The sequence below is a fragment of the Tympanuchus pallidicinctus genome, unplaced genomic scaffold, assembly GCF_026119805.1.
Source record: "Tympanuchus pallidicinctus isolate F22 unplaced genomic scaffold, pur_lepc_1.0 scaffold15, whole genome shotgun sequence".
Lineage (NCBI taxonomy): Eukaryota > Metazoa > Chordata > Aves > Galliformes > Phasianidae > Tympanuchus > Tympanuchus pallidicinctus.
The window spans coordinates 35,586,564-35,607,124 of record NW_026294669.1 but is presented as its reverse complement, the minus strand read 5'-3'; the positions used below and the strand labels follow the sequence as shown (position 1 = coordinate 35,607,124).

The 20,561-nt window shown below is 46.3% G+C and overlaps 1 protein-coding gene across 3 annotated transcripts in view; it reads right to left on the bottom strand.

Moving 5' to 3' along the window:
• Nucleotides 1-1,825: 1,825 nt before the first annotated feature.
• The window catches only part of LOC128076897 (twist-related protein 2), a 30,371-nt gene continuing 11,635 nt past the window's right edge, over nucleotides 1,826-20,561 (bottom strand). The window contains exons 2-3 of one of the 3 annotated variants that reach the window (XR_008204724.1): nucleotides 2,619-2,662; nucleotides 1,826-2,533 (exon numbers count right to left, since the gene is read on the bottom strand). The gene's annotated coding sequence lies outside the window, so the exon portion shown is untranslated. Of the gene's footprint in view, nucleotides 2,663-20,561 lie in introns of all 3 variants that reach the window. The other 2 variants (XM_052675364.1, XM_052675365.1) reach the window with 2 other exon arrangements.

The window sequence follows — 20,561 nt, the reverse complement described above, 5'->3', positions numbered from 1 at the left end:
TTCAAGAAATGTGGAGATGTGGCACTGAGGGATGTGGTCAGTGGGCACGGTGGGATGGGTTGGTGGTTGAACTGGACGATCTTAGAGGTCATTTCCAACCTTAATGATTCTGTGATTGTATGAGTCTATGATCTCCATGTTTCTTGAGCACCTCCAGATACACTGATTCCACCACTTTCCTAGGTGCCGCATTCTAAAGCTTCACCCCTCATTTGGACTTGAAATTTTTCCTGATGTCCAATCTCAACCTCCCCTATTGCAAGTTAAGGCCATTACCTCGCAGTCTACCACTAGTTACCTGGGAGAACAAGTTTACATAACTACCTCTTTTTCTGCCTAAAAATAAAAATATTGTATCCTAGTACTCTGAATTTATTTCTGGGCTGCATATTTACCTCCCCATGCTTGTTCAGCTGCAGAAACTTGGTTAACTCCAGAATTCACTGGAGCCAACTAGTGCTTGTGTGCATTTATTGTCACTATTCACCTAGCATTGTCTGCTAGTGCAGGGGTAAAGAGAGAGTGCAAATGCTTTGGTCTGCCATTACATGTTTTTGCATGCATGATGTTGGAGGACAAAATTCAGCAGTTCTGATCCTTGGTAAGCATTAAGGAAGGCATATGGCAACCACAGTGGCACTGCTGTGGTTGCATACATCTTATCTGTGGCTTGGCAGTGTCTTACGGACAGGGTTAGTGGGCATGGTGATGATGGGCTGACAGTTGGACCTGGAGATCGTAGAGGTCTTTTCTAATCTTAATGATTCTATGGTTCTGTGATTAGCAGGTTTGACCCGCCAGCTGTCTCCTGGTTCTGGTCACGTCTTGGGAAAGTAAAGCAGCACAACAGACTCTTCTGGCAAACTGAATGGGGCTGAAGCGAGATTTAGGTGTCTGTACTTTGATGGTGCCTCACCTTGTGGTGAAATAAGTTTGGCACAATTTGCAGCATCATTAAAGATTCACAAAAATGCAAAAACTAACACGTACCCACAGGAAAAAATACTGCTTGCCATATGACATGCAGTGTTAGATGACATCTGTTAAATTCACCTTCTTACATGGCACTTTTGGCTCTGCTGGGACAAAATACTCAGACTGAGATGTCACTTCAGCATGTTGCATGCCCAAGAGTCCTTACGGGGCTCTGGGAGACAGAAAAGGAAGGCTGATGAGCACCAGCAGAGCCCATTGGTGGTCCCAGGGTGGAAGGTGAGGGGGAAGGAGGAGCAGAGCAGCAATCCCAGGTGACCACTGTTGTGGTCCAACTGTGATATTTTGCACTTTATGAATCATTTCTGCATACAATATGCAGTCCATAAATGAATAGGAGTTCCAAGGCTGAGCAGCTGAACTGCATCCCATCTACACAAAATTCAAAGAATCGTGGAATAGCCTGGGTTGGAAAGGACCTCAGAGATCATCTAGTTCCAATCCCTGCCACAAGCAATGTTACCAACCAGCAGATCATGCACTACACCAGGTTGGCCAGGGCTCCATCCAGCTTGGCCTTGAACACCTCCAGGGATGGAGCATCCACAACTCCCCTATTGCCAAGAGTTCTGTGGAAAGGCTGAAGGTTTTATTTGAAAAGGTGCAGTTTGCAACAAGCAGTGTGTCCAGGCGTGAGCCCCTCCCACAGTTCTTGCAGCTGCCGTGCTACAGGGCTTGCAGGATGCATGCTGTGCCCATTGCCTGCTAACCTGGGAAATGGACGTTAGCTGAACTGGTGAGTGCTGAAACATTGGTGGGGTGCAAGGAAGTGGCTCAGCTCCTCGGCTTCTGCTCGGAGCTGTGCAGTCAGAACATAAATCACATACCCTCAGTAGCTGCATGACATCTTTATTTTTACTGGCAAGAGAAGCAGTATACACAGCGACATTGCAGTCTCTTAGCTCGTTAAAAATATCTCAATAAATAAAACAAATAAGCAACATATACACTGGAACAGAAAAATGAAAAAAAAAAAAAAAAAAGTGGGGGGGGTCAGGAGTGGTAGCAAATCATGGAGCAACAAGGAAGAGGCAGTAGAGTGTGGAAGGCAGTCTGTAATCCAGGCTGTACTTGAAACAAATCATGCAGGGAGCTGGGGGACATTGTGGCCTTTTTAATTCCTTTTTTTTTTTTTTTTTTTCTGTTTTTTTTTTTTTTTTTTTTTCTTTTTTCTTTTTTTCTGAGAGCCTTGGTCCAGTTTTGACATTACTGTACAAGAAATCAGGTTTTGAGCTTTAAAAAGTAGACGCACACACAAAAAGAATACAGCTAAGGGGAAGTAAAATCCGAACCCAAAGGTTTCTCATAAATGTGTTCCTGAATTAAGATTTTTTTTTCAGCAAAGGAGAAAGGAAAAAAAAAAAAAAAAAAGAACTAAAACCAAACACCCAGACGGACACACAGACAAAACCCAACAACGATGAACAGATGAACAGTCAGGAATGTTGCTTCTCGCTTCTCTGTGATCAGTCACTTGGAGAGATGGTGCGAAGGTTCAGACCCATAGCTTTGGTGCTGGCTCCTGCTCAGTCTAAGTGCTCTGCAAGAGTTCAGAGTGAGGGAGGTCAAGAAGGGTCTTTTGGACCAGTTTACTTGAGGTTGTTAAGGTTTCAGAAGCTACAAACTTGGATACATCCCAATTCCACTTCAGTCTCAGACACCGGACAGTCTGGAGAGAGAGGGGGGAAAAGAAGGGAAAATAAATACACTGAATACAGGATGTGAGATGCACATTGCTGTGTAAGTTCTTTTCCTTTGCAAATCAAAGAAGTGCTTCTGAAGAGCCCTAACCCAGGCCTGGTGCAGGCGGTGTAGGGCACATGGTTAATCTGGCAGCAGATCCAATGCACCAGGAAAAGCCCTCGTGGCCTCTCAGACAAGCAAAACAGAGAGACTGAATGCTCAGCACGAGTGCTGCTTCCAATTGTTGCTGCATTTAGCACTGTGCTCTCACCCGAGGCGTGCTTCAGCAATCCCACCCATGGTGCCTCTCAGCTCCTCCTGCAAAACCAGGCAGGCCGTGCTGGAAGCAAATGCATTTTCTTTCCATCCTGGGGTAACACACTTATGTAAGAGCCAGGAACATCCACAGAAAGAAGGAAGTCAACATAAACCTAACAATTCCTTTGGCTTATGGTTATAATGCACGAGTATGCAGTCTGCTAAACCCATAGGCAGGAGTAATGCTTCTATGGAAAACCCCCTATGCTTACAGCAGCTCCTCCAGACCCAAGGGCTGTGATGCTCAGCCGTGTGATCCACACAGCTCCTATTGACCTTACTCATTGTCACTGCTCTGCTCTGCTCTCAGACATGTGGCAAGGTGCAGCTGCGTGTCACAGAGCCACATTGCCTTCAGGGCTGCCTGAGGTCTGCAGCAACCTGCTGCTGCTAGCCTGTGCCCATGGGATGTCCCATCTAACCTGGGGGAGGGATGGCTTTTCATGCAAGCTGCCGGCGCTGCCTCCAGAAAGCCGCCTCAGCTCATATATCAAAAAGCAGATATAATTATTTCCTCACTGAGGAAAGCTTCCATTTAGCTTATTTCCTCTCCTTTCCTTCTCAAAATTATTAATTATCTAATTACAACCACATTCCGCAGCCAAGCTCAGGATTTGACAGGCTTCCCAGGACCACTTAGGAAAGCTGAACTGCTCAGAGTGTGTGAGCAGCAGTGGTTTGCATGTGTGCATGTCCTGTGGATGGCAGACCAGCCCCTTCCTAATGCTCACACTGCTGCAGCTCCAGAGAGAGGGCAGGTAGGGGCTCAGAAAGAGATAAAAAATAAAGGGAGGGGGAGGACACCTTGTCTCCTTTGGCTCTGATTCACAGAGTGGACACGGTCACATATTCCTGGACAACCGATGCCAAAAGAACTCGCAGCCCACTTATCTCTTGGGAGCGACTCTCCCATGCTCTTGTTTTGGGTTATTTTTTCTACAGTGTAAAGTTAGCAGATCAGACCAAGCAGCAGTCAATCTCTTATCTTCTGTACAGCATGATCTCCAACACTTGAGGTTTGTAGGAATGGGTCAAACAAGCTGTAGTGGCAATGCTACATGGCCTGAAGAAGTAATTGAGCACCTGGGAAGGCAGAGCCAACCCAGGGGAGCTCAGCTGCATGCAATGCACTTGAGTGACCAGAAGGCATGGAGCCAGGATCCAGCCCTTCCCAGCCCTCATTTAAGGTTTGGCAGTAGAGGTGAAGGTATCTCTTGTTGGACATCCCTGTGTACCTAAGGCCTTCTAAAGGTAAGCAGTTCTTTTCCTTCATTTCTGTATCCATGGCTGCTGTATTTGGGTTCATTCTCATTTGCTGTAGCCAAAGACTTTGCCATGCTGCTATTATCACCCCATTATAGCATTACACAAGCTGAGTGTTGTCTGGTGCTGCAGTGGATCCAGCTGAAGGACAGGAGCACAGGCCATATTGTTTTCTTTTTAATCCCAAGACTAGTCCTAGATAAAAAAGTAGCGTGCCATCTCGTGTGGCAGTGCTACCATGGAACACTTTCATAAGCAAGTAACAAGTCAAATGCAGCCTGTTCCTTTATTCATTTTGCTGTCCCCCCCATCTCGTGTGCGAGTCTGTGATTTGGGTTTGTATGTGTGAGTCCCTTTCTGAAGTCATACATCTCACTAATGCTTCATAGACCCCATGATGGGAAACACAAGACCAGGTGATCAAGCAATACTGAAAGCATAGGAATGGTAACAGGAGGGGGTTGTCATCCAACTTGCAGTGTGACTTGCTTTGGTGGTGGAGTGTGTGGAAGCATTCATGGTAGGCAGAGAAGCAGTGAGATGAGTCGTGTCTCCTCCCAGGCGGTGCCTTATGCCTTTGTACCCATCAACTGGCTCTGGCCTCCCATAGCAGATTTCATGGTGATGGGGCAGATTTTCTTCCTGGCATGGCACTAAGATGGTGGGGTAGGGGAGCTGGACCTTGCAGAGCTCAGTTTTAATCCCAGCTCACTCAGTTTGCCTATGTAATTGCTTTTTCTTGTGCCTTGGTTTCCTTGAACGGGAAAGCACTGTACATCCCCACTTCTCTTACACGTAGTCATGTGGGTTAGAACTAACTAGTGCCTATAAAGCAGCTTGTGATCCTTCAGCTGAAGGGCATAACATTACACAACAGCTATGCGTGGTTATAGTGTCTGGACTGAAATGGTACGAAATGAAGCCCTCTGCTGAACATAATTTCCAAGAATTCTGTTATCCCACAGCACTGAACACAAAATACAGCTGTTATGCACTGCAGACCCAGTGCAGTTTTTGTTATGACACAGGCTGCCATTCAGTCAACTGAGGACTTGCTGCTCCTCTTTTTTTTAATTTCCTTTAAACCATTCCCCAGCTCAGGAATCCAGGATGGAAACCACAGCAGCTGAGAGCTGCAGGCTTGATGTAAGGTAGTATGAACAGGGCCTTGACTGGAGGAAATTTTTGCTACAGGTCCCTGAGGTCTTCAATTATAGAGCATTAGGGTTGGGTTTGATTACAAGGGATTGAAATCATTTCCATGACCCAGCCAAGAATGCAAAAGCAACAGGAAATCACTGGAAAAACTTCTAAGTATTTGTGTAAGTATTTGTGTGTGTGTGTGTGTGTATACATATACACACACACGTAAGGATGATTTTTGAGCTGGTTTTAAAGTTGGAGATGTCAAAAATGGCTCTGCACACAGGACCTGCCTTTTCTCTTTCCATGTGACTTTCAGCCAGACAAAACTCCACCAGGAAGGTCCCAGCCCAGCCTGGGACCATGTATGCCCTATCCCTTCCTTTGTGCTTCTAGCCATGCTGGGAGTGGGCAGTGAGAAGGCAGATGAGAGGCACAAATAGTGGCATGGTGCAGGAAATGCCAGCTGCTTGTCCTGCACCACCTGGTACTGGTTTTGGCAGTCACTGAGAAGTTCATAGACTATTTTATTCCATGTTCTTCATCTCAGGAAAGTGAAAAGCAGCATGGGTCAAAGCTGAGACCTCAGCACTGTTTAGTGTGCTGGTGCAAGGCATAATGCCTATGCTCCCGGGTTGGTGATGCTGCCTCTGAAGGGGATGCAGTTCCTGATTGAGCATCCTATGCTGCTGAATGGGGCTTGAATTGCAATTGTGAGTTTCTTACAAGTTATATCAGCAGGCACACATCTAACTGGCCGTGCATGTAGCTGCACAAGTCTTGACTATCCAGGTTACATGGTGTCCTAGCTGCAATGCCTATTCAGCACAGCCTCCACTGCTGTGCTTTTGCCTCCTTTGAAGTCTCCCTGCCCAGAGCGTGCCTGCACTTCAAGCATCCTCAGAACATTCATTTTTAATGGGATGTTAACTTGCAAGTTTGTTTTCTGACAGACTCCGGTGGTTTAGAGCAGGAAGTGATTTTTCTGCTAGGTGACTGATGAGCAAGAGGGCTGCCTGCAGTCATGAGGTAGGGCATGAGGAAAGCATGCAGTGATGCTGGACACGAGTGACAAAAGAAATCTGCAGTCTTCCTCCATAGAACACATGACAAGGAAGCAAATGTTGAACAAGCCCAAACAAACCCTGACGGAGTCCCCCATAATCTCAAAACTCATCCTCCCAACATGAAAGTTAATGGAAGAGATAAATATAGGGAAACCTACAACAAAAGCCTGTTCACCTGCCCAAGGAAAGGATGCAGGGCTCCCTTCCCCATGGGTGATGTGTTCCTTCCTTTCTCCACCTTCTCTTGGCAGTAAGATGTCATGGGGTGAATGGGGAAGAAGAAATCGCCTCCTGGATTGCCTGGAGATAACACCTGAGCAAGACTGGGCAAGCATTTTAGACAGTGACCTCTCCAGTCATTGTTACCCAGGTGTGCATTTTCAGGGTTGGAGACTCTCTATATTCATAAAGAGAAGGGAAAATATGATGTAGCCAAATTATTCTGGAGAAGTTCTACCACTGAGCTCAAACGCTACTCGGTTACAGCACAAAAGGAGGTGCACTTGCTCTAGAAGACCAGCAAAATGTTTCCATCAGCACAAAGTAGTAGCTGCCCTTAATTTTTCAAAACAAATAGATGTGGCTGGATGGATTATTGCATTATTTCATAGCCCCAGTTTGCCCACCTGCTACAGAAGCACTGTGTGTGCATTGCCCCGTAGGCACACTGGGGATGAGGAGAACAACAGCAAACAATGCAAATTGTGACATGGGATGCATGTGTCCATCCCCATGCCTTTGGAGAGAAAAGGTCAGCATGAACTGATTTGAATTTTTGAAATGCCAAAGCAAGCTGCTTCAGAAATCGGGTTGGAGGGGTAAACAGATCTCAATGCCATGACTTTTAGGCCAGAAAACCTAAATTTTTACTACTTTTAGCCATAAAAACAGCCTTAAAGCCTACATGGCAGCTTGAAATGCAGAGGTCTGAAATACCCAGGAGGGTCCTGCTGGGGACACAGCAATCACCTAACCTAGCAGGGATTGCCATCACCAAGTGCAGTGAGTAAGGCTGATCTCCAATACCCGTCCTAACCCTTATCCTTGCTCATCCCTGGGCTTTGTGAACTATGGGCCACCACTTCTAGCTGTCTTGGGAATAATAGCTTCAAAAAAGCATACTGCAAACATCAGTGACATGTGCATGGTCATGTCTGTAAGCTTTGCCTTCCAGCCTCCTGTTTTTCATCTGTTCATATCTTTCTGAAGCTTGTGCTGCTTGAACTGAAACTTTTCCTTGCCTGAAGGTGATTCTTCTTGTTGTTTTTGTTGTCTGGAGGCTAGGCAAAAAATAGTCCAGCTGTTTCACAGCAAAGGGAAAGTGGAAAATAACCGTGCTCCAAAATGCTAAGAGCTTCCTCATGAGTGCTGTGCTGGTGATGGGTGGGAGGCTGGAGGCAGCATGCCAATTGCCCAGAGTTTGGGAACTGCTGAATCCTGAATCTCTGATTGACCACCTGAGGCAAGCAATAAGTCAGCCCTGGGAACACAGGTGAAGGTAATGGAGTGGAACTTTGCTCCACCTCTCCTAGGCCCCATTTAAGAGCTGACTACCACTGGGGAAGGTTCTCTTTTGGAGACCACTCCTTTTGGAGTCTTCTCAGTGAGCCCAGGACAGGGATAAGCTTTCCATCTATTCTTCCTTAGTGTGATAAACTGTTTAGCCTAACTTTCTTGTATATTTCTTAATAATAACATCCATATATTCTTTGATTATATACCCAGCTTGCAAAGCAGTGTCCTACCTGCAGGAAACACACAGTGTGACTGTCTTTATGTGCCATATGAAGCAGACCTGAGGCAGAAGGAATGGGGATTTTTTTGGCTTAGATTTTATTGTGTATTTGTTAAACTTGCAGGAGAGAGGTGTTAGGGTGGAGGCAAGGTGCTACCTGCCACGAGCCTCATGGCCAGCACAGTGGGACATACAAAGGCAAACCAGGTTATCTGATGCTCTTAGGATGGGGCAAAACACATAGCTGTCTCCTTGTTGCTTTTGCTCCTGCAGATTAGGAAAGCTGGAAAGGAGCAAAGGTGGGCTGCAAGCAGTGGTTTGCAGATGAAAACTGCTCTGATTTCCTGTTGTGTAGGGTGAAAGTAGGGGAGAAAAGCCTGTAACCAGCTCAAACTCAAGGCAGTGCTCATTTTCTAAGCAGGGGCTCTCTTCTGGTTTCCCTGATGCCAGCTCTGCAGCCTGCAGATGATGCCAGGCCTTTCTGAGTGTCCATTGCTGCCCACCGTAGGCTGCACCTGCCCCTGGGGTGTGAGTGAGCTGCATAAATGCTCATGGTGGAACCTGCTAACCTAATGCTGTTAACCTGATGCTGTCCTCCTTCATTCCATGCAATTACTCCATAGCTGGTAGCCTATGGCCAGTGCTCAGAGCAGTCTAACCCCTGTTAACTCAGGGCCCATGCACCACTGAAGTGAGCCCTTCCCCTGTGCACCTTGTCCATCACGATCACTTCTAGGTGAAACAGAGGATTGCTAAGAACAGTTTTAACCACTGTTGACGACCATGTGCAACAGATCTATGTCCTTTGGATTGGAAAGAGAGTGCTGGGGTTTTTGGTTTGTTCCCTACCTGGGTAAAGGGCAACCCCATGCAATGAGATGCTGTTCTGATGGTGCTGACTTGAGGGACATCAGAAGAGTTTTCAAAGGCAATTATGAAAATAATTTTCTTCTGTGCAATTTCCGTGCTGACATTTCTATGTGTAACTTGGATGAAATAGGCTAAAAACCAAAATCAAAACACACTGGATTTTTAAACTGAATTCTTCAGTTCTTGAGGTGTGTTCATGAGTCTGTGTAGAGTTTGGAAATCCGTATCCGTACATACAGTGTCCATATTTATGCACAGTTTATATGCAAACTGGAATTGTAGTAAAGTCTAAGGAAGAAAGGATCTACACAAACCTATGCCTCACATCATTAGATGCATCTGTACCAAAGAGGTATTCTCAAATCATCTTACGGAGCTGTCAGCAGCCCCAGGAGACAAAGCGGACAGTAGTTTATATTTAAAACATTTTTTTGTCATTTAGATGCAACCTCTTTTGTCATTTTTGTCATTTAGATCAAAAATGCAACCTTTCAGGAAAAAATATCACAGCAGCATTAAGACTTTTGTGAGCAGGCAATTGTGTGCTGTCCTTTGTGGGGGAAAACCGGCGTGTGGCAATCCCAGAGAAGGATCAAGAGTCTTATTTTGGGAGGCCAATATGCCCATAGAATAATGTCAGGAAAGGTCTCTCTTCTGCTCAACCACAGGGCTGCTGGGTATGGAGAATGGTGCAATTGTTTGAGGTGGAAAAGCAGTGTTTAGGCCATGTCCTCAAGCATATCTACTTTACTGCCCACAGAGTTGTCCAGGAAGCCATCCCAAAATGGTGGAATAGTCCTTGAGATGCCCCATTTGCAGTACAAGGCTTTGTGGCCTTTTTTCTGAGCACAGCTGGAGGCAAATAGAAGAATACAGGAACAAAGGGTAAACTAAGGCACAAAGGAGTGGCACTTTTGAGTAGTTATGTCATTAGACAGGCTATTTCCCATCCGAAAAAGACTAAAAGATGGGGATGGAGTGTGAGTTCCCTCGCCCTGGTGGCTCGCTGCCTTCCAGGGAGCATGGGTCCTTGTAGATGCAGCACTATGGTGGCAAAAATTGACCCTGAATGGAGAGAGACCAATTGCACGGCCGTCTCTAATGCAGTGAGCAAGTACAGCCCTCAGAGAAAAGGCACAAAGGCCGGCCTGCAAGACTTCAGAGGAGAGGAAGCAGTGGAGAAAGGAATTCGGATAATTGTGTACATGCAGTGAGGGGAGAAGGACAAAATCAGATCTAATGCTGCGGGTACGGACAGACTGAAACCAGATACCTTGGCTTGTGTTTTTCTGCCTTTGCTGGTATGAATTCTTATCAACCATCCGCTCTTGAAGTCTCCCAGATGAAGGAAAGCCACAATTATGTGCATCTTACAGCTGGGAAACCATTTAAAAACATATCCTTTGCAGTTGTTCATTCCCAAGCTGCAGGGCCCCCCTTGTTCTCTCCAAATGTACCCCCACCTCAAGAGCCTATCAATGTCTAGAGGAAAGCCTCTAATCTAATTTACCCCAGACTTTCCAGACCTTGCAGGATTTGTCTGCCCATGGCTTGTCCAAGAGAAAATATCCTCCCTGTGTCCCGCAGCTCCCCAGTTTGGTATCAGGGGTGTGACTAACTGTTTGACAGGGAGGTGGAAAAAGCAAACGTATGGCCTGTCTGGAAGGAGATTTAATCCTTTCCATCCTCCTCTCCCCGAGCCTGCTTCTGTCTCACCAGCCTGCTAAGAAAAGCTGAAGGCTTGCTCGCACCTCACTGTTTGTGGTGAAAGATCCTAAAGATGCAACACCAAAAAGCAAGCCCACAACCCTGGGCCCTCCAGCCCCCCTAAATAACCTTCATTAATTCTTTTTTTTTTTTTTTTTTTTTCTCCTTACTCTCCTGCAGGATGGCTCTTTTGTACCTGTGGTTACCTACCTCAATAGGCATTATCTACACCTGGGCTTGTGATCCCTGTAGAGCTGCCAACACTGTAAGTCCAGTTTTACAGTCCTGCAAAGTATTTGTCTCTGTTTGTCCTTCTAGTTTGAGGAATAGTTTCAATTAAATGAAGAGGAAAAAAAGAGTTGAACAAAATACAGAAAATACTTTAATAGCTAACAAGATATCATTGGTTTGCACGGATCTAGTGAAGTTCCTGCTGTAGTTTTTACTAGAACAAGCTGCATTTAATACTTGCATATCAATATATAAGCTATAGGTTTATCTATTAATGTGTTACATCAGCAGTCATTTGGCTGTCTTTTGAATGCCCCATAATTTACAGTTTTGGCATCCATCGTGCAGCTGTCCTTCTTGCACCCAGTTCTTACTTAAAGGCAGAAAGTGAGATTTCCTGTTCTTCTGTGGTCAGGTGCACTGCTGCTAGGCTGAGCTCTCTGGGGTAAAAGAAACATCTCCATATCTCACAAACAAGCATAACACCTCTGCATACTCTGATCTCAAAGCTCCCTTAGCTCCTGTTCAATTTCCATTTATCACTTAAGTACACTCTACCTTTACCACTTAAAATCACACAAACTCATGCATTCAACCACTTCCAGCAGAAAAATCTTTCCCTTTGGGGTCTCAGAGCACTTAGAGAAAGGCACATCTTCAGCATTTTGGCCAGTGGCTGATTTTTTTTTTTTATTTTTATTTTTAAGCCTGGATAAAACCCATTGCCTGGGACTGGCCTCTTAACAGGGAGGACAAGTGAGGGCTCTGCAATGAAGTGTTTTGCTGCTGGGACTCTCAGGGTTTCTGCGTTATGTCCTGCCTTTCTGCAGCAACCTCCTGGCAGTCAGTGTGTTTGCTCCAAGGTGCTGCATCCCTCCCTTGCCAGAAAAAAAAAAGAAGGAAAAATAAAAGCTTTAAACAGGAAAGAGTCCCCCAAAGGAACAGTTCCCCCAGCCCTGCACTCCTCCACAGTCCAAGCCTTGGCCTCTCCGGGGCAGTGGGGTTCGTCACAGCTGGAGGAGGAGGTAGGTTTGTGGGAGCCCCTTGTTAAAATCTTGGCAGTACATCACTGAAAGCGCTGCTAGAAATTGCCAAAAGCCGGAAGCTGTTAATGAGCAGTTGGAGCAGGAAAAAGCAGAGCTGTTTCGAAATTTGAAAGGACCGTGTAAGCTCTGTCCTCAGCTCTGCCCAGCTGCCTCGTGGGTGGCTCTGAAGAGCGAGCGCTTGGGGACACCAGCAGCATCTCCTGACTCGCACAAGGACCCACGGTGCAAGGAGCAAGGGATAGTCAGGGGCCAGCTCTCCTGAATGATGCTGCAGCAAAGCCTGTGTCCACGCCGCTTCCCTGGCTCCTCTCTTCCCCTCCCTGTGGGCACTTGGAGACAAGCCTGGCTTTGCATCAGAAAGGTGTGGAATAGAGAGAAGAACAGGGAGAGGGAGAAGGCAGGAAATGAGATTTTCTTCTTGGGCAGCTACACTAAAACAAGTAGGGATGGGGAGGGAGGTAGCGTAGATGCACACATCCTTAAACAATGGCTTTGAAGCTGATGAAGCTTGTGCAGATGAGTGCAGTTTTTGATTATTTTTTTTTTGCTCCCTCTGCCTTTTGAGCCTCTCTGACTCTCCAGCCTTGAGGCATCCTATATCAATATGGGTTTCAACTGCCAGCCCATAAGCAATTCCAGGCAGGCGTTTGGTTCTCCCTGCCTGAAACACACTCCTACTGCGTGCTTGGGCCAGCCAGATTAGTGCTGAAGTGATGGAAATACGCTGCACAGATATTGGATAAGGAAGGTGAAGTGGTCAAGCATGAGCCATACGTTTCTGTTGAGATACAGACTTGTGCAATGCCTATCCTATCCAGCTTGCAAGCTAGGGCTTAGTGTGCTTTAGGACACAGCTGCATGACCTGTTGTTACAGTTTATTGACTCAGCTATGATGACTGACCATATATATGTGCTAAGTTGTACGCGAAGTAAAATATATCGTGTTCTAGTGGGCTGGTTGAGAATATCCAGGTGGAAAATATCAGTAGTGGCAAGGTCCTCCTTGCTTTTGTGGAGCTGTGGCTGTGGGCGGTTTGGGCTTCATGCAGCATGATATGCAACATGCTCTGACAGTGCTGGTGGTCAGAGTGAATGTCTCTGGTCCCTCTCTGCACAACATGGGCTGTAAAAACACCTCCTGCCTCCATCCCGTTTTGGAAAAGCAATGAATATTGGACAAAGGGAAGCATTTTCTCCTCTCCCCCTCTCCCCTCCTGCCAAAATAACAGGAATTCTAAGAAAAGCACCTACTCCAAGAATAAATATATACATCTGCAGCTTTATTCTTCTTCCAAGGGAGCTCTTTCGGGGCTCAGCTAGCACCTTCCCTGCTCTCCTCCTCTTTCCTGGTTGCAGCATATACTCCGCTGCAGTCTGCAAACTTCCTCAGTGGCAGCATCTCCATGGGGAGGAGGAAATGTCATTTTGTGGCTCAAGGACACTGGAGCAGGCCTTGCAGTGTCTATAGGTAGGCAAGCAGAAAGGGTACTGCTGGATGCTTTAAATTCATCAGTGCAGCACAAAGGCCATGTACGAGTACTTAACAGTGCTGCCTCCTAAGAGTAAATCAGCAAATGGATGACAGCAGCTATCCATTACAACTAACTCAACTAATTCCACTGGTGGCTTAATGCCAGTGGTATTAACAGTGAAAACCCCACTTCACAGGAATCTCTCTGGTTCAAACTCCTTATTAAATATAAAAAAATAAAAACTTGGGCCACCCACTAAAATGCAGAAAGAGTTTGCGTAGAATCAATGGCATTTTGCGTGCTCCTGTGAACAATCTGCAAGACAGGTAAGATTTCCTTATGAACTCGAGATGCTTTTTAATATTTGATACAGTTCCTGACAAATAGCAGCCGAAACACCTGTATGCCAGATGTGCACAGCTGTTCGTGTGCTGTTGCTGATCAATCTTCAGATTACATCACGTTCCAGATGCGTGACTTCAGAAACGCTTGTAAGGCAGAGCTGGAGCAAGCAAACTGCAAGCTTAGGCATTTCTTCTTCCTGACTGTGATGCCGTGGCTTCTCTGCACGCGATGCTGAGCCCTTTTTTATCACCTTGACCTATGTGACGTTGTCTCGGAGTGAATGAGGGGCACCTCCAGCCCGCCAGCTGGGAAGGGATATTGTCATCCTTTAGCCATGGGTAACATCTGTGCATAGGTAATGTGCTGGGAAGGTGTGCTACGTATTGCTCATCCTGTGTTTCTACCACCTGAGACCAAAAAAGACATCAATATCAGTCTCTGAAGAGACTTTTGGTGTTTCTCCACAGTGTAACACGAGGCACAGCTTCAGTGTCTCCCTACACGTGTCTGTATGGGGATGTATGCATGTTGCTGTGAAAGTAAAGTCCTTTTGGTTTTCACTGGATCCATTCCTCATTAAGACAGCGCTTGTTCCTGGAATGCCAGGAAGGAATGCCAGGAAGCAAAATTGTGCCTGCCCTGAGGGAAACATGGGGATGACTGCTGCTAAAAGATGTGCTTTCTTGAGTGTTTCTATTTCTGTATTTGAAGTGGGGACTTGGAGTGCAGCAAAATTTCCCCTTTGGTGCTTGGAGCTGCATTTACAACTGCCACTTCAATCTGATGCCAGGACAGATTCCCTGAAGCTGAGGGGATTTCATTCTCAGTTTTTATACTGAGGATCTTTACAGAGCATCGCAGAAAACACCCAGTGAGAAGGAGTAGGATCTCCCCATCTCCTTACCCAGCAAGATCCCAGCCACCATACCTGGGTTTTATCAGAGCCAGGACTTACATCCCAGACCATGTTCCCAAATATTTGCAGAGGAAAGCGTGCTGCTTTGGCATCTCCTCCCTTGCATGAGGCAGTGTTTGAAGAATGTGCCCTCGCTCACCACACCCTGGTCCCTGAAGTCAGCAGTCACAGTTGCAGTGTTTCCCACTGCAGCAGGTGCAGGTTTTTGATAACCACCCAGACTCTGAGTAACGGTGGTGATTCAGTGTGTATGTTACTAATCTGCCAGGATTTTTGGACGGGATTGTACCAGGCCAGGTCTCCATCTGGGATTAATCAGCGCAGCTTCATTGAAGTCAAGGGGCCAAATTCTCACTTGGAATAAACCAGTTTAACTCCACTGCAGTCAATAAAGCCACTCTGATCTTTTTTTATGGCAAGAATAGTCCAACTCTTTAAAATATGTGGGGTTACTGGGTGTTGCCCTCATGCAGAGGGAGTTGCACTTTATATACCAAACAATGCTGCCGTGGTAAAAAGTTCTCGACATCAAATGAGGCACTCCAGCAGTGATGCTAACCATGACGTGCCTCAGGCAGCCAATGGGTCACGTGCAGGGTGGGGGTGAGCAGAGCTCACTGAATGCCACCATCAGCCTCAGGGCAGGAGCCCCACTGCAGAACAGGTCAGCTGCACTCTCTTACGGACACCCCATAAAGGGCTGTCCCCATGCTCGGGGAGTGACTGTCATGACTTTGAATTCATATCCTGGTAGAGTACATGGTTTGCTAGTGCCAGAGGCTATTTCTTGCTGCCTTCAGGGATCCAACAGCTACATTAACACGCTTGTAAGCCTGGCAAGAGCCCTCATCTGTTGTGCATCACTACTACATCAGTTCTTACAGCATTTGCTGCATGTAGAACCCTTTCCATCCTCTCTACAGTCACTGTCAAAGCTTAAAACCAGCCCTCTAGAGCTCATTCTTCAACCTTGCCCCAGTGCCAGTCTTCTTTCTCCCCAGTGTTTATAAGCAAGCCTGATGTCTCCTTTCTTCTACCCTTCCTCCTTGCCAGCCTCTTCTCAAGGCTCACATATCAGTGAGCTGCGAGTGAACAGCAAAGGTGGTATATTCTGATTGCCATCTACCAGCTTTCTATGTTTCAAGTTTTCATACAAAAGCTATCCTGCAGACACTTTAAAGCTCTTTTTAGGATTTTCCACCACACATCCAAACTTTCTGGCTTGGAGAGGAGAAATAAGAAGCCAATCGTTCACTTACTGCTTTTTAAGAAGGCGATCAAACCTTCTCACTCCAACAAGTTCAAACTTCTGGAGGAAGAAACATGCAGAGAGGAAACTTCTCTGCTTAAGAAGCAATTTGACTGTTAAAAAAAAAAGAAAGAAGAAAAAAAAAAAAAAAAGAAAGGCAGCTTGTCCTTAGCTTGCCTTCATTTAGAAAAGCATTCAATCACATGCCTGATTTCTAACCGAGTGCCTCTGGCCCCCATGACTTCAGCAGCATTTAGCACATGCACTGAGGATGTGTCATGTGCTTTGCTGAATCAGAGCAGCCTAACAAATGACTACCAAGAATTTGAATTGTACGTAACACGAACACAAAAGTCTATAAAAAGCCCTGGAAAATTGGTTTACACGATCTTTTCCAGTCTGTCATTGTGCAGAAGGCAGATGTACATTTCCTTGACTCTACTTGCCAGGGTTTTTGGATTTGGGTAATTATATGAATGGGTTAAGTCAACATTTTCTACCAAATTGCTGTGTGGATGACTCAGCTCAACGCCAGCTGGCTGGTCTTGTTTAGGTTTGCCAGCTGCAAGCTGGACTTGTCTGAGCCTTTGAATCTGAACTCTGCTAGTTTCCTACTGAGCTAATAACCCGTATTACAGTGGTACTGATGCAGTCTCCTTTCTGGAGGAGGGAGAGGAGCTCTCTGCATCTGTTCAAAACAAAGGCTTTGTGCTTTGACTTTGGCAATGTTGATCCTCTCTGTATTTCACAAGCTGCCCTAGGATACGCAGACTGTGAGTCCTAGGGCATGCAGACCTGAGCTAAGCCTATTCTCCCTTAAATCAGGGACTTTCCCTGTAAATGCTGCTCACATGTTTCTCATCTGACTTGCCTGTGTTTGCAACTGGTGCTGAACAGCTTTTCCACTCTGTACAATCAAGTTTTACACGCAGTTTGTGCTTTCAGTGCAGGAAAATGTTTCCTTCAGCTTCTTATGTGCAGATTGGTTTGTGAAGGGTGGGGGAGGCTGCACATTCAGTCCAGCAGCAGAAGTGAGAAATCAGATTCTATGCAGGGACGGTATGAGGAAATAATGGTCAATCTGTATGTAGAGAAATGTTTAGGCATGCACATCTGTGATACTGTAGATGTGGAGGAGCATAAGGTGTTTGTAGTAACTTCACTCCTCTGCACTTCTCAAGTGTTAAAGATGCTTTTTGCAGCTATGGTGGAGTGCAGCCATAGGGATAGCACAGAGGTCTGTGTGTTCAGCAGGACCCTTGGTATAACCATTAATAGAATGGGAAGGAGTTCAAAGTTTCCCCTACCCATAATGAATGCTTCAGCCTGGAGGGATAAAGACGTTTACCCAGAGAAGCATGCCTGTCTGAGAGCTAGCATCTGAAGCCATAGACAGCTTGAACTGCAGCTGGAAATCTTGCAGCAGTGTGATGTGCTCTGTTTCCTGCAGGACTGGCAAGACGTATTTGGAAACCAGCACTTCAGAAATGAAAATGGTAACTCATTACTTCTGCCATATCAACTGACTGGGGACGTGTCCTTAGATTAGGGGAGCTGTCGGGCCACACTCATGTCCAGGAAGCACATGCATGCACGCTACAGGAAGCTTAACCTGACATCCCACACAAATTGGCTGAGCAAAGTGATCTCTGCCCTCTCTTTACTTATTTATATTTTTAGTTGACTGCATAATCTGGCCCTCTAGAAAGTCCCTTCAGGAGGTCACACAGCTGAAATAATAGCTAATGATTTTTTAAAAATGATTTGGGAGTTATTAAATACCTTCTTCTTCCTTTCCTTCCCCTTCCCCGCAGTCCCTCTTTAGCAAACACTCCTGAGTCATTCCATTGGAGTGCTGGAAAAGCATCCTGATGGACGTAAAGGAAGATACTCCTCTTCACATGTTTGCATGTTGCCCCAGAATGGTTACTGCTGAGACAAGAAAACTAGCTGAAATGAGCACTATTACAGCAACCTCAGGCACTATACAGAATTGCTGCCTTTACTTTTCTTTCCAACAGTATATCTCCCTGCTCCAATCACTTTGCTTGTCTTCTTTGTTTCTGGCCATGGGATGTGCTTATGTCCAGGAGATGGGGCTGTCAGGTTTCTCCAGTGCAAACCACTTCCATTTATTAACCAAAGGAGGAGTTGGCTTTATTGCTTTTACTGGAGCTGTGCCTGGTTACACAAGCTAGACTGTGACTGTAGCAACTGGTGGTCTGTATCTGTCTGGGGAGAATACATGCATACACTCAGCTCTGGGGACTCCCAAAGGTGACCAGGGGATCACTTCTGATACAATCAGCACAATTCCTCTTCTAGGAGACCTGAGTGGGGTTGAGGCCCAGGTAAGCTGTCTTATTGGCTGAGGATTGCTTCTAGGCACGAGAGAGCCAAGGGGGATTCTTGTGGGCTGCCTTTCTAGGAAAGGGAGCTATGATCTGGTGTAGACACCAGAGGATTGCTTGCTCACTGCAGTAAAGGTGAAGCAGCTTTGCTCTCAGATGAGCTGGGTAAAAGCTGAAAGTACTTGGGTGCTTCTTCTGGTCTATAGCATCTCCATGTACTCTCTCTGGCAGGAGTAATAATGCTGCCCTGCCCATGTGGAGCAAAGGTTTGTGTTCAGGCAACAAAGCATTCCAGTATTCATAGAATCATAGAATGGCCTGGGTTGAAGAGGACCACAATGCTCATGTAGTTCCAACCTCCTGCTACGTGCAGGGTCACCAACCAGCAGACCAGGCTGCCCAGAGCCACATCCAGCCTGGCCTTGAATGCCTCCAGGGATGGGGCATCCACAGCCTCCTTGGGCAAGGAGCCTCCTACTATAGGAAGCTATTCTGGTGGGAAGTCTTCTTTGGTTGCAGGTGCAGGGAAGTGGTGGTTGATGTCTGTGGAGATGGCCTGGGGATGCTGCAGTAACAGGACATACACAGGGTCTGCTCTGCACCAGCTTGTGACTTTTCCTGGAGTTCCAGTTGCACACTTAAGAACATGCAAATGTTGCTTAATCCCTCTTCATCTTGGTCTTGCACATTACAGCTTAGAGAAGCTTTTCAAAGTTATTGAAAAAGCTATGAAATATCAAGAATCTCAGGCGCGAGCATAGGGTGGTATTTTCTAACGGGCTGAGGCAATTCAGTGCTCTTCCTACAGAAAAAATCAACTCTGGAGGGGCCCTACACTTCTTAACCTCACCTTCCAGTTCCAGTCTGTCCATCAGAGTGTGTTACTTCCCTAATAACAGAGCAGAGGAAAGTGATAGTGGCAATCTGAAGGCCGAGTTCTATTGGGTGCTCTGGTGCAGAGTGGGCACCTGCACACAGTGAGGATGAAATAATTTTTTCATGCTCCAGCTTGTGTTTGGCCATGTTAGTCCTTTCCTTTGCTGACAAGACATCACAGCCTACGTAGCGAGGCAGCAATCTGCTCTGGGAGCAGGCTCTTCATTTTAGCTTGCTCTCTGCTCAGTCTCAGCCTCCCTCTGTGACACAGCCCAGTCCAAGCAGCTCTTTTTTACCCTCGGCTCATTCTTGGTCCCCAGGGCCTCCTGCTTCCTCTGCTCAAGGCCTCCCAGGCTCCTCCTGCCCTGCTGCTCCCTCAACTTTCCTTGCTCCATCACTTGCTGTGGCCAAGATGAGAGCAGAGGAGATGAGAGCAGAGGAGATGAGCCCCATTCTCATTTCACATTCCCCCGCCTTTGCTTCGTGTTGTTCCTTTACCCAGTTTTGGGCTCTTTGCTGGTGCTTAGTTTTAATACCAGCGACACATATGTGAGCACACAGGCTCCAGCAGCTCTCTGTAACCTCACTGATTGCACTTCCTAATGATCCTCCCTCCCAAAAACAGCATGAAATCCTCCCCCTTGTGTGGTGAGTCCCACCTCAGAGGAAGCTGACAACAGCTCACTGGAACCTAATGCTCCGGGAATGGCTCCCATCCCACCACCACTGTCACATGCTCTGATTACACTGCAAAAAGGTGAAGGTCTTTCCTGAGATCTCATTGCATTTTTCAAGAAGGGCTGCAGCAAGAGAGAGAATCCCACAAGTTTTGTGACCACTTGTTGCAGACAAATACCACTGTCTGAGGATCTACATCAAAAGGTAGAAAAGGAAAAAGATACAAAAGGGAGGGTACAGAAATGCATCTCTGAAAACGCTCACAATTTAGGAACACTCCTGGCTCAATAACATCTCGTATGCAACCTGCTTTCCTTTCTGCATCAGAAACCTCTCTTGCCGTTACTACATCAATCTTAGCTTTTCCTTATTGGCATTTTTTTGAAGTCTCCTGCTGACCAAAATGGTCCTTTTTGAATGCATCTCCATTTCCACACAATCTTAGGTGATTTGCAAACCACAGCGCAGCATCCTCTGACTTAAAGCACATCTCAGTATTTAAGGAAAGTCTGATTTATGCTACAAATGCTTGCTCATCAGTTTTCATTTAGATCACTTCAACTGTTGGGACTATAAAGCCCTCTTAGTTCCCTCGGTGACTCTGCATGGCTTTGCAG